Source organism: Rhinopithecus roxellana, chromosome 5 (assembly GCF_007565055.1).
Source record: "Rhinopithecus roxellana isolate Shanxi Qingling chromosome 5, ASM756505v1, whole genome shotgun sequence".
NCBI classification, from domain to species: Eukaryota; Metazoa; Chordata; class Mammalia; order Primates; family Cercopithecidae; genus Rhinopithecus; species Rhinopithecus roxellana.
This window is the reverse complement of record NC_044553.1, coordinates 79659425-79670293: the sequence shown is the minus strand read 5'-3', so window position 1 is coordinate 79670293 and position 10869 is coordinate 79659425. Positions and strand designations below refer to the sequence as shown.

General features: G+C 50.0%; 1 pseudogene; it reads left to right on the top strand.

Moving 5' to 3' along the window:
- Positions 1 to 577: 577 nt before the first annotated feature.
- On the top strand, positions 578 to 9919 carry LOC104677006 (annotated as a pseudogene).
- Positions 9920 to 10869: the final 950 nt, after the last annotated feature.

Below are 10869 nucleotides of genomic sequence, written 5' to 3'. Positions count from 1 at the left end.
TGGCAGTGCTCCACACACCGTGCCCAAGAGATGTCCCACTTTATCTTTCCAAATCAAGCTGAATGTTCTCAGCTGACAGGATATAATCAGTGCTGTGGGGACTCATTCCCCACAACCCGAAATGAAGTGAGGTGGAGACTGTGGAGCAGATCCGTGCTGACTGCATTCACCCTTCCTGACCTGCACTGCTGCTGGCTGGGGTTGTGTCTGAGCTGACAGAGGGCATTGATTTGGTGACCGGGGAGAGGGCAGTACTGGAGAAATGTCCCTCACCTCCCTCAGCTCCTCCTGTCCACCCAACACTTGGTCACCAATGTCCCTGACTTCCAGGCCCCAGTCACCACTAATAGGGTGCTGCATGGGAACAAAGTGTAGGCCCAGAACCTGGAGTTCAGGTCACTCCTCCTTCCAGTCGAAGCCTCTGTCCCTCCCAGGTGATTCCAGCCTCATTCCTCCATGGGCCAAATATCCTAAACAAAGGCCTGGACAGGGGGTCTTTACCCAAGTGCCCAAAAACACAAGCAGAAAGCTCTGCATGCCCCCGTGGCCTGCCAGAGGTAAGAGCCTGCCCGTCAAAATGCACAGTCCTGGTTCTTGCAGGAAGGTGAGGAGCGGAAGAAGAAAAAATCCATCTCATTCTTTTAGCAGGAACCTAAACTTGGGAAAGCCAGACCCAGTATATTTCTCAATCCGGATACTTTTATAACTGGTTACAGCAGGGTCTCATGCACAACTGTTTTCCAACATCTTTCAACTGGCCATATGACACCATGTAATTTATTTTTTTCTTTTTCTTTTTTAAGGCCGGGGGAGTGGCTCACACCTGTAATCTCAACACTTTCAGAGGCTGAGGCAGGAAGACTGCTTGAGGCCAGGAGTTCAAGACCAGCCTGGGCAACATAGCAAGACCCCATATGTAACAGAAAAACCCTGTCTCAAAAAAAATTTTTGTAGTACAGTGGCATGATCACAGCTCATCGTAGCTTTCAACTCCCAGGCTCAAGCGATACTCCCACCTCAGCAGCTGGGACTCTCAGAGCGCACCACCACATCTGGCTGATGTTTTAATTTTTGGTAGAGGTGCAGTCTCACAATGTTGCCCAGGCTGGTCTTGAATTCCTGGCCTCAAGAGATCCTCCCAATGTGACCTCACAATGCCCTGGGGTTACAGGTATGAGCCACCATGCAGCCCATGCAAAATCTAACTGTTCTCCAGGTGCTTCTTTTCGACCTCCTAGGCTAGACTGTCATTGGCAAATACTAGTTTATTATTTTCCCACATTTATGTTAACGAATTTCCCATGTTTTATTTGTCTAGACTAGGGTTTCTCAGCAGCAGCACTATTGATGTTTTGGGCTGGATAATTCTTTGTTTGGAGTTGTTTGTGCCTCGCAGTATGTTTAGCAACATCCCCAGCCTCCGCCTGCCACATGCCAGTAGCACTCCTCAGTGTGACAGCCAAAATGATTCCAGATATTGTCAAATATCTCCAGGGAGGCAAAATCGCCTCCAGTTGAGAACTGCTAACCTAAAAACCTCTGGAACAATGTTAGATCATGGAAATGATAGCACATACTGCTCCTGAGCTTAATGGGAATACCTCTAGCATCAAAGTATAGTAGTACCTGTATACTACTGTCTGGGCTGTTATTAGTACACTGTAGTAGTCCATTCTCACGCTGCTATGAAGAAATACCCCAAACTGGGTAATTTATAAAGAAAAAATGTTTAAGTTGACTCAAGTTCTGCGTGGATGGGGAGGCCTCAGGAAACTTACAATTATGGCAGAAGACACCTCTTCACAGGGCAGCAGGAGAGAGGAGAGCCAAGCAAAGGGGAAAACCTGTTATAAAACCATCAGATCTCGTGAGAACTCACTCACTCTCATAAGAACAGCATGAGAGAAAGTATCCCCGTGATTCAATTATCCCCACCTGGTCCCACCCTTGACCTGTGGGGATTATTGCAATTCAAGGTGAGATCTGGATGGGAACACAGAGTCAAACCACATCATATCCTTTATATTAGCATACTGTATCAAAATATAATTTTCTTTCTTCATTTTTTTTTCCTTTGAGACAGAGCCTCACTCCGGCTCTGGCTGCAGTGCAGTAGTATGACCTCAGCTCATGGTAACCTCTGCCTCCTGGGTTCAAGCAATTCTTGTGCCTTAGCCTCCCAAGTAGCTAGAACTACAGGTGTGTGCCACCACACCCAGCTAATTTTGATTGTTTTTTTTTTTTTTGAGTACACATGGGGTTCAACATGTTGGCCAGGCTGGTGTCAAACTCCTGGCCTCAAGTGATTCTTCCACTTCGGCCTCCTGAGGTGCTGGGATTACAGGCATGGGCCACTGCACCCAGCCTGAAGTATAATTTTCACAATATGAAAAGCTTGACTTTCACACAAATAATGAAGGAATATGTATAAGATATTTTCTTTAATTTACAAGGGAGTCAGCAACACGGTGAAGCTAGTTTGAGGAGTGTTTTGAGAGACAGTGTCTGCAGTGCTCCAGGAAGGGCATTCTGAAATGCATTCTGAAATAGAGACAAAACTTGTTAATATCCTAAAGGGAGGTTGAACGTGGTGGCTCATGCTTGTAATCCCAGTACTTTGGGAGGTCGAGGTGGGAGGATCACTTGAGGTCAGGAGTTCAAGACCAGACTAGCCAACATGGTGAAACCCCGTCTCTACTAAAAATACAAAAATTAGCCAGGTGTGGTAGTGGGTGCCTGTAGTCCCAGCTACTCAAGAGGCTGAGGCAGTAGAATCTCTTGAACATGGAAGGCAGAGGCTGCAGTGAGCCGAGATCATGTCACTGCATTGCACCCTGGGTGACAGAGCAAGATTCTAACTCAAAAAAAAAAAAAAAAATCATATTGGGAAATAAAACTGTCCTCTTTGGGAGTTATCTTTCCTACTGGACAGAAATCTGTAAGTTAACTTATATACATATTCTCCAGTATATTCATAACATATTCTCTAGTATATTTCCCTACACCAGTGGTTTTCAAAGCACGGTCTCAAATTGGAAGCATCAGCATCACCTGGGAACATAGACATGCAATGCTCAGGCCCCACCTCCATCCTACTGAGTTAGAAACTCTGGTGTGGGGCCCAGCAGCCGGTTTCACAAGCCCTGCAAGTGATTATGATGCACTCTAATGTGTCAGGATCACTGCTCTAAATAGTCAAATAATCTTTAATTATAAAATAAGTATCTATGAAAAATGCTACAGTATGACATTAAAAGGGCACACCACCCACCATTAACTTTATTTTTGAATTTAAATATTTTGTCTGTCTGATGTTAAATTTGCTGTTTTGTTTTTCAAATACTCTTAAGACAGTTTTCATCTGTTCCTAATTTTCTCTTTTTAAATAAAAAGTGGTTTTCCAAATCTATCCATTTTTCTCTTCTTTAAGCTATTGATAGGATGAAACTAAAGTTGAGCCATTTTTTCTGTCTTTTTTTGCTTTTTTTGTTTTTTTTTTTTTCATATGGAGTCTCACTCTGTCGCCCAGGCTGGAATGTAGTGGTGAGATCTTGGCTCACTGCAACCTCCACCTCCCAGGTTCAAGTGATTCTTGTGCTGCAGTCTCCCAAGCAGCTGGAATTTACAGGCACCTTGCAGTATGCCCTGCTTTTTTTTGTTTTTGTTTTTTTTAGTAGAGAGAGATTTTGCAATTTTGGCCAGGCTGGTCTCCAATTCCTGACCTCAGGTGATTTGCCTGCCTTGGCCTCCCAAAGTGCTAGGATTACAGGCATAAGTCACTGCGGCCAGCTTTTTTTTTTTTTTTTTTTTTTTTTTTTTTTGAGATAGTCTCACTCTGTTGCTCAGGCTGGATGGAGTACAGTGGTGCCATCACATGGCTCACTGCAGCCTCCACCTCCCAGGCTCAAGACATCCTCTGACCTCAGCCTCTTAGGTAGCTGCGACGACACGTGTGCACAAGCACAAGTGGCTAATTTTTTGTAGTGACTGGGGTCTCCTTATGTTGCCAACCAGGTCCAGAACTCCTGGGCTCAAGTGATCCACCAGTCTTGGCCTCCCAAAGTGCTGTGATTACAGGTCTTATGTTCTTAAAATTTTTCTTCTATGTGGTATAGGATGGTTTAGTAACTTAACATACTGTTGTTTTCAAGGGGCTAGTGCTTATGATTTGTAAAAGAACTCTTCAGAAATGAGCTCAATTTTACCATGAATTGGGACACTTTCCATTTCTTTCTATTCTATAGAGCAGTTTACTTGTCATGAGCTCTGTCTTTTGAAAACCTGAAAGCCTGAAACAATAAAACCAGCTGCACCTGGTGCATGAGATAGGCATGGAATTGAGGACAGAGCTCAAACTACGGTCAGCCCTCTGTATCCTCGGGTTCGGGATCGCTGGATTTTACCAACTGTTCATCAAAAATATTTGGAAAAAGTAAAATAATAAAAAACAAACATTTATAAATACTTCATAAGAGGTATTTACAAAGCATTTATGTTGCATTAGGTATTATAGTAATCTAGAGATGATTTAAAATCTACAGACGGATGTGTATAGGTTATTTGCAAATACTATGCCATATTATCTCAGGGACTTGAGCATCGGTGAATTTTGGTATCTCTGGGGTCTTCAAACCAATATTCTGAGGTTACTAAGGAAGACTCTATTCAATTTCTTCTCTGGCTATTAGTTTATTCTCTAATATATTTTTGTTGTTGTTTTGTCTTGTTTTTGCCTCTTCAAGTCAATGTCGGAAACTTAGTTGTTCTAGACTACCCATTAGCTCAAAGCTACCAGTAAGCAGACTACCACTGCAATCTAAGCAACCGATTTTTTTCCCCATCAGATTGGGAATAATTAAGAATCTATTGATGTTGAAGCTTTAAGGAGTTTTCCTGAGCATGTTAATTATGACAGCCTTTTTTGTTAGGCACCTAGACGACTCATCAAAATGAAATAAAATACCCACGCACTTGAAGAAGTTATCTGGTTATTTCCTTATCTGGGTGCCGGTTATGTGAGGTCTACAGTTGATGAAAACTTATTAAGCTTTATATTTATAATGGGTACAATGTTCTGTATGTGTAGTAGATTTCAATAGTTTTTAAAATGTCTTTTGCCACAGCCCTCAGCTGTGTATAATGTTAATCGCTTAACAGTGGAAAACATGGCAATGACCTGAATCCCCCTGGCTCCCGCTTAACAAATGAAATAACTCCCACTGTCAGTTAAACTGGCGGTGGGCGCTGGTTTTTCCCAGGGAAGGATTCTGGGAGACGAGGAGGAGACGCCAGTTTTTCGCCCCTGCACCTCCAGTGGGCTGCGGTCTGCTCTCAACCGCCCTGGAACAGCCTCTGCCCTCCCAGAGTCCGTTAGTCCAAGTCACGTGATCGTCCAATCAGCTGATCCCGCCCGACTGGAAAAAGAAATTCCCGGGCCCTGGCTTCCTAGCGCGCTGATGAGGCACCAGGGGTGAAGCAAGGCATGGGCTGCTGGAGCGGGAATTCGGGGGCGCCAGTGCCTCCGGAAACGGGGCGAGGTTGTCTGTCCTGGCCTCTCCGGGAATACAGTGTGTGCGAGCGTGGGGGCTGTGGGTCTGGTAGAGAAAAGTCCACCGCCATCCCGCTCCCCAGACAGGGGCGGGGGTGGGGGGCAGGTAAGACCGAGCAGGCCGGCCAGCTCAGAGTCCCTGCGCTTCCCTGGCGGGAGGAAGGGCCCCAGTCTCCCGGGGCAGGAAGCGGGGCTTGTCTGGAGCTGGGAGTCCTTTCAGGTCTTCCCCAGCCCCAAGAGGACCTCCCAAGGACACCGTCTTCCCCAGCCCTCCTGTGGGACTTGGACACTTGCTTAGAATCAGTCTCACTCCGCCGGGCGCGGTGGCTCAAGCCTGTAATCCCAGCACTTTGGGAGGCGGAGACGGGTGGATCACGAGGTCAGGAGATCGAGACCATCCTGGCTAACACGGTGAAACCCCATCTCTACTAAAAAATACAAAAAACTAGCCGGGCGAGGTGGCAGGCGCCTGTAGTCCCAGCTACTCGGGAGGCTGAGGCAGGAGAATGGCGTGAACCCGGGAGGCGGAGCTTGCAGTGAGCTGAGATCCGGCCACTGCACTCCAGCTTGGGCGACAGAGCAAGACTCCGTCTCAAAAAAAAAAAAAAAAAAAAAAAAAAAAAAAAAAAAAAAATCAGTCTCACTCTTCCACAGTGTTAGGAAGCCCCTCCACTCTCTCCAGAGCCCGAAAGTAGTAGTTTTGGGGTTGAGACTTACAATCCATCCATCCGTGCATTCTAAGCACCTAGTCCATACCATGAAGTGTGCTAGGCACTGGGAGGACTTGAGCTGCGACGGAAAGGGAAATCGGAGGCTTGAATTGGCAGTCATAGTTAAGGTTCCAGGGGCAGAGACCTAACTGCGCCTTGTGTGTAGTGCTAAGGGGGCTCCATGAGGATGCCATCAACTTTAAAGGTGGATGGTAGGAGCTGGCTGGCTGAAGTACAGTTTGTGTACCAGGGGTTGGGAGGCAAGGGTGGGAGGTGTGTGTCTTCAGACAGGAAACAGCATGTGCAGAGAATTCAGGTGAGAGAGAGCATGGCTCCCCAGGAATGAATGCATTTGCCATAGCTGGGAGAGTATCATCTGGAGGTTAGGGAAAGATGAGGCTGCATAAGTAAAGACCAAATCTTCCTGGCTCTTGGATCACCACAATCAAGGTAATGAACATCTCCACTGGCCACCAAAATTTCCTTGTGTGAGGGGCTATTTTAGGAAGTAGGATCAAGAAGGGCCGGCCTGGCCGGGTGCAGTGGCTCACGCCTGTAATCCCAGCACTTTGGGAGGCTGAGGTGTGTGGATGACCTGAGGTCAGGAGTTCGAGATCAGCATGGCCAACATGGTGAATCCCTGTCTCTACTAAAAATACAAAAAAGCCGGGCGTGATGGTGTGTGCCTGTAGTCCCAGCTACTTGGGAGGCTGAGGCAGGAGAATTGCTTGAACCCGGGAGGCGGATGTTGCAGTGAGTCAAGATTGTGCCATTGCACTCCAGCATGGGAAACAGAGCGGGACTCTATCTTAAAAAAAAAAATGGGGGGGGGGCTGGTCTGATGAGGGGTCACTTGAGCAGAGAGTGGAATGAAATAAAGGATAGCAAGCCACACAGAGTACAGCGGCATGGCAGCGGGAGCAAGGCTGGTGTCCCTGAGCAGCAGCAGGGAAACTGGAGTGGCTGCACTTGTGTGGGTATGGGGAAGAGGGGAGAGAGGTCACTCATCTGTGTGAGGCCCAGGACTTTGTTTTACCCCCTGTACCTCCAGCGCTTTCAGTGGGAGCGAGCACAGAGAAGGCGCTCGATTGATGTTTGCTGAGCAGACAAGTTCCTGGAGTAGACCTCAGAGCAGGGTTTGGTGGCAGGGTGGGTCAGGGAGAGAGTTCACTCAACACCCTGGTGATAGGGAAGAAGAAGTGGCCAGAGGATGTCCATCTATGATGGGGACCAGGGGTCCCTGCTGATCAGCAGTGTGGGAGACACGGATCCTGGTCACACCTCAGCCTTCCCTCCAGCCTGATTACCTGCCTCCCTCCCTTGCAGAGGTTCTGGTTCTGTGGTGATCTGGACTGTCCCAGCTGGGTCCTGGCAGAGATCAGCACGCTGGCCAAGATGGTTGAGTGCACAGGGTCTAGTCTGGGTGGAGGAGGGGCGTTGGGTTGGGGATTGTGGGTGTAGATGATGGTGAGGTTTCTCTAAGGTTAGGGCCTCAGTGCTCTCAGCCTGTGCTACCATGCGTTGTGACCTTGATCAGTGGCTGGCCTGCTCTGAGCCAGTCCCCAGGAAGGAGGGGTGAGGTTCGCCAGCCTGGCTGATGTAAGGACTTCCCTTCCAGTCCTCTGTGAAGTTGCAGCTGCTCTGCAGCCAGGTACTAAAGAGCTGCTGGGACAGGGGAATGATGTGAGTACAAGACCCAGCACCCCATTGTCCCATGACCTTATGACCCCCAGTGCCCTGAAGCTCTGCACTAGGCCTGGGGAGATGGGTGACCCAGCCTCGAAACCTCTCTGGGCACCTCCCATACTTCTTTCCAGCCTGTCTGTTCCTTATTGCAGGATCCAGGCTAGGGGTGAGGGGCTAGTGAATAGGGTACTGGCACCCTCTGAAGGTCTCCTTTCCCTATAGTATGAGAAGATCCTGAAGCTCACGGCTGACACCAAGTTTGGTGAGTACCCCGCTGAGTCCACAGGCCCCAGGCAACCCTGGGACATCAGCCTGGTGCCTGGTACAGAGGGGCCCCACCAACCCTCCCTGCAGCATCCTTAACTTACCATCCCTAGTGGAGGAGCATGAGGGAAAGAAAGACATTGACAGTCCCACCTTCCTGTTCTCTGCCAGCTCCTGGTGGAGCAGTAGCAGTGCCTGTGGCTTCAGGGGGTCTGGAGGCTTTGAGCTGAAGTTAATAGGGCAACTGGGAGGTGGCTGGGGCCACAGTGACACCCCTTGTCCCACTCACAGGTCCATCAGATTCAGGCGACGTGAAGGCCACAGTGGCAGTGCTGAGTTTCATCCTCTCCAGTGCAGCCAAGCACAGTGTCGATGGCGGATCCTTGTCCAGTGAACTGCAGCAGCTGGGGCTGTCCCAAGGTATGGGTTGTGGGTGGGCAGCTGGGCAGCCTGTGTGGGCCAAGGGCTGCTGCCAAGGCCCCGTGACCCTGAGGTGTACTCTGCCTCATCTGGGCCAGGATCCCAAGCCAAGCCCCCACCTGCTACCTCCAGAGCTACTCCGTTCTATCCCCAGAGCATGCAGCCGGCCTGTGCTGCTGTTATGAGGAGAAGCAAAGCCCCTTGCAGAAGCACTTGTGGGTCTGCAGCCTACGCAGCAAGTATGAGGCCAGCCAGGGTCCAGGCTCCTTCTAGAAGGTGCATGCAGCACACAAGTGCATGGAGAGTCCAAGGAGACAACTTAACCATGGTCACATACCAAGCAGCTGCAGAGCTGGGACCTGGCCCTGGCTCTCCCTGACTCCGCGGGCTGTGTGATGTGTACATACAGGATCAGACCTTGCCCTTTCCTCCTGGCTGACCCTTCCCTAGTCCCCTGTGCCCCATGTGTGAGCAACCAGCTCTCTCTTATTCCTCCCTCTCCGAAGTGTGGTCCCTGGGAGCACGAGTAGCAGAAGGGGCAGCAGAGATTGTGGACCCCTCAGCTGCACCTAAGACCACCATAGCTATGTGGTCTAGCTATGTGTGCTGGAGGAGGCTTTTGGCTACCATTTCCCCCTCTGTAAATGAGACTGATACCTATGGCATGGGTGGCGGGAGGCCAGTGTGAGTGCCAAGCACTTGGAGCAGGGCCCTGAGTAAACATGGACTTGGAAACAGGTGTTCCTTGACTTTATGCACCTTGGGAATGGGAGTGGGGCTGTCTGTGTGGGTTGACAAGTCATTGCTTTCCCCCACTCCACCTCTTTCCCAGCCCCGCAAGTCCAGTCCTTGGGGGTCCAGGAGGGAAGAAGCCCCTGGCTGTGTGACTTCAGGCTGGTGCCTGACCCTCTCTGGCTCTGAGTTCCTGGGAATGTCAGCACCCAAGGCATGCCCTCAAGTTTAGCACCTTGACAAGAAAGGCAGGGACACTGGGATCAGGCCCACCCCTTTGGTCCCAAACCCCTTGGCCCCAGCTGGAGGATGAGGAGATGCTGGGCTTGGGTGGGGGAATCAGGGGTGTAAAGGGGTCTGTTCCCCCCTCAGCTTGGTTCAAAGACTCAAGGCATCAGTGGGTGAGCCTGCCCCTCAGGAAGCGGCCCGGGCCCAGCCAGACACTCACCAGAATGAGGGCAACTCTGACAAGCAGGAGGCCCAGGATGAGAAGAGCCACGGCATAGCTGGAGATGAAGGTGTCCAGCGGGCTGGAGGCTTTAGGGCCAGGATTGCCTAGAGCAGAGCGAGAAGGCTATGACCAGGTGGGGTCCTGCCTCCCAGACTTCTGAGAAGGCAGAATCTGGGCCCAGAAGGTGCTGTGGTACCAGAGATCTGGGGCTAGGAGCATGTTGGAGGACTCCATGAGTGGGGGAGGCAGGCTTCAGATCAGGGCATGTGGAGTAGGCAGATGGACAGAGGGAGAGGGCCTGCAGAGGGAAGGAGGTACTGACCAAGGTCTGGGATGACGGGTGTGCAGACCCTGGTGCAAACAGTCGCAGGAAGCTTTTACTCCTGGCGGGAGGCAAAGAGGGAGCAGGCCTGTCGCATGGTGAGAGAGGAAGAAAAAGAGAGGAGGCATCAGTCTCTTTTAAACAACCAGCTCTCCTGTGAACTGATAGAAAACTCACTCATTGAATCACTTGAACCTGGGAGATGGAGGTTGCAGTGAGCTGAGATCGCACCACTGCACTCCAGCCTGGGCTGTGAGTGAACTCTGTCTCAAAAAAAAGAAAATAAAAAACAAAAGAAGAAAACTCACTCATTACCATGGGGAGGGCACTAAGCCATTCAAGAGGGAACCACACCATGACCCAAACACCTCACACTATAGGCCCCACCTCCAGCATTGGGGATCACATTTCAACACGAGACGTGGATGGGACAAGTATCCAAACTATGTCAGAGGCCTCCCCCTCCCTCTCATCAGAGTCTTCTGTCCTCAGTTCAGGTGCATGCTGGCCTCCATGCCTGGCTTCCTAGGAAATCATCTTGGCCCCAAGGGGTCAGTCTGGGTGCAGGCCTGGGTAGAGGTCCAGAAGCAGACTCTGCACCCCCGGAGCTCATACCTCCTGTGCACCATGGCAGCCAAAATGCACCAGCATGGCCAGGAGTGCTTGCTTGTCCCTGTAATCCCAGTGTTTTGGGAGGCTGAGGTAGAAAGCTCTTGAGACCAGCCTGGGCAACATA